This window comes from Triticum aestivum, chromosome 7A, assembly GCF_018294505.1.
Source record: "Triticum aestivum cultivar Chinese Spring chromosome 7A, IWGSC CS RefSeq v2.1, whole genome shotgun sequence".
In the NCBI taxonomy this organism is placed as follows: domain Eukaryota; kingdom Viridiplantae; phylum Streptophyta; class Magnoliopsida; order Poales; family Poaceae; genus Triticum; species Triticum aestivum.
In genome coordinates this window covers 163,774,617-163,778,019 of record NC_057812.1, presented here as the reverse complement: position 1 = coordinate 163,778,019, position 3,403 = coordinate 163,774,617, and positions in this window count along the sequence as shown.

The following is a 3,403-nucleotide window of genomic DNA, read 5'->3' as shown; positions in this document are numbered from 1 at the left end:
CGGCCAGGACTCCTCCTGGCCGGGCCTCTTATAAGCGCCCCGAGGCCCCGGCCAAAGCCCAGCCGCGCCCCCGCCCTAGCCCTAACCCTAGCCGCCGCCGCTGCAGCGCCGCGCCGCCCTCGCTGCCGCCCGCCGCCGCCGTTTGCTGGAGTCGCCGGAGGTAGTTTTTTTTCGCCTCCGGTTTTTGCCGAAAAAAAACCGTTCGGTTTTCGACGGTATCATCGTTTTTTTCAGTTTCGGTTTTTTGAATAGATTGGTTTTTTCGGTTTATTTATTTAGCGAGCGTTCGTCCGTTCGTTCGTTTTAACGAATGTTCATCGTTTTTCTTTTTCTCGGATTAAATCCGCGATTTTTCAGATCGCGATTCCTTATCCGATTTTCGTTTTAGTCTAACCTTTCGCTCGTTTATCGGAATCAGGCGATTCAAGCGCCTGGAGTTTCGTCTCGAAACCCTCTTTTCGTTTAACCAACTCAAACAAGTTTTTGCCACTGTAAAAATTGCCCTAGATCCAGAATAGTTGTAATATCCCAAAATTCTAAATTTTGGAATGTTATATTAAATAAATAATTGTGATTGTTTATTTGATTTTTGTGTGATTGATTGTGTGAAACTGAGTGGAAATTGAAACTTTTTGAAAATTGAATGAGAGGGAATAAAAGGACTTTCCCAAAACTTTCATCTTGCAGTTTGATCTTCCTGTATTCAAATTCATTTCATCACAAAACCCTAGAGTGAAGATGATATGACTTCTTTCATTTAAAGAAATGAAAAGGGGTTTGAAAATGATTTGAATTTCAGTTGAAATATTTCAAATTTAGAAACTTTAGGCAACTCAATGAGTTCATGAGGGAAGATAAAATGACTTCTTCATATTTGAAGAAAGAGAGTTGGAAGTTTCAAAGAAATTAATTGGAAGTCACTTTGAAGTTATTTGAAACTCATTTTCCATTTGAAGTTGTTTGAAATTCCAAATTCAAATCCAATTGGGAGTTATTTGAGTTTCTTTTCAAAATATTTTTCTCCTAAAAATAAATAAATGGAAATAAGGGTAAAATGATTCCGTTCAATGGAAAATTAGGAGAAAATAAATTTGAAATCATTTTGCTATTTTAAAAATGATTTTTATTGGTTTTAAATGCAACAGTAGCACTGTTTGACTTTTATGAATTTTTATGGAATTTAGTTGAACTTGAAAAATAGTTCATCTTATTGCCGCTATTTTTCTGAACATTTTGGTATATAATATGCCTATGTAAAATGTTTACTTATTTTCCCATTGAAGTTTTTTTCTTTCCGTAAAAAAACAAAAAAAAACACGCACGCACGCGCTGGCCAGCCAGCCCAGCAGCCACCCAGCCGCGCGGCCCACTGGCCTATTGCCCAGCTGGCCCAGCCCGACCGGCCAGGCCGTCCCAGGCCGGCCAGCGCCTCAACTCCCAGCGCCCGAAGGCTTCGCCCTCACTCGCCCGCTTCTCGTCTCCCTCTCTGTCCCGCTGACCCGTGGGCCCCGCGCCCATCGTCCCCAACCTCCCGTTCATCCCGCTCGGGATAGAACACGAGCTCACTGCCCGCAACAGTCGCCCGCCTTGCGCTCGGATAAGGCTTATCCCGCAGCCCCAAGCACCCCTCTCTGCGCCTATATAAGCCTCGGAGCCCCCTCTCTCCATTCTGCCACTTCGCATAGTCCCTCGCTCCTCACAGCCACCACCTTCGTCAGTTGGATCTCGCCGGAGCCGAAACCCTCCGCCGACGATTACGTCACCGGTGGTGCACCCGAGCCGCTCTTTTCTTCTTCACCTAATCCCCAAGCCCGTGTGCATCGTTTTGACATATTGGTTTCCCCTAGGTCGCGCCGGAGCAGCCAAACCGACGACCCTGAGCCGCCGGAGTTCACGCAGCTCACCGGAGCTCCGTCGCCTCCCTTCGCCCCGTCCGGTGCACGCCGACGCCCGCAGTCACCGCCATCTGGTCGCCCACACCACGCCGGTACCGTTCGCCTCCTTCCCCGCTGCCAAGGACTGCCGGAGCCGCCGCCCCGTCCGCCGCCCGACGCCCGACGCCCGACGCTAGCGCCGCTGCCCCTGTTCGCCGTCCTCGCCGCTGTAAGACGAGCCGCCCGCTTCGTTCGTTTAGATTAGGTTTTTTGTTGTGTGTTTTGTTTTAGTTCGGTTAACCGCGGTTTTAGTTAAACCGGCCTCCAGTTTTCTTTTTATTTAACCGCGGTAGCTGTTTTTCCTATTTAGTGGCCATTCACCATATAGCCACCGCAGCGAACGCTGCTTGGCCAGCCACGAGCCGCCACGTGGCCAGGGACCTAGTTGCTGTAGTTTTAATTACAGATTAGTCCCTAAGTTTTCAGTTTAGCCCCTAAACTTCGGATAGCCGTATCTTTTTAACCGTAACTCCAAATTCGATGAAACCAGCGGCAAATTCTTCGTCATGATTAGATCTATCTAGCAACATCATGTTTGTAAAATTTTTCCAAATTCAAATTTGAACTTTATTCAGATTTGAATTCAAACTTCAACTGGCCATATCTCCTAAACCGTAGCTCCGATTGACGTGATTCTTTTTGCACCGTGTCACCGTAGCCAAACCCTATCACTTGGACCTATCTCACGATATTTTTTCACACATTAGGATCTGTCCATAGTAGTTTTACTCGTATGCCTAGTATGCACTATGGTCCACGTCACAATTTCTTTTTGGCACCCATGCCCTATGTTGTTTTGCACTTAGTATTTTCTTTTGATAGTTAAGTGTGTTGTGTGATCATTGGGTTTTCCGAGTCTTTTCATGTTGCATGTTATTTGGTTCTTTGAAATGATTGCTTATGTGAATGCAATGTTTGACCTTATAGATTTTCATCGGAGAGTGACGAATAGCTCTATTAATTAAATTTCTGAGAGTGATATAATATTCATCAACTATTACCAGGCAAGTTCACATTTGACCATTTTTTTTCAATTACCTATGTTTTATATTATGCACTTAGTCCTTTTGTGGTAGGATTGCATGGTAGGATTTATTGTTGCCAGATGGCTATGCCGTTACCTAGTAGTTCATTTGACGTAGGTCTGATCTATACATCCTTGTCACCGTCGTGTAAGTTTATTTTTGCCTCGCTAAATGTAGACGTGGTTTGGGAAGCAAACATGGTGAGACATGAGTGACAAAGTAGTAACCAGGACCAAGACTTGTAAATGAACTACCTGGGCGGTCTTTGGTTTGATTGGTGGCGAAGTACAGTGGGATCATGCATGGTTAATCCATGGTGGTGCACCACTACTGGTCGGCCGCCCAGGCTCAAAGAGATCAATCGTATTCTCATGTCTAGAAGCTTACGTGTGCAGCCACAAGCCAATATGGGCTCTGGCTTAGTTGAGTAGATAGTATGACCTC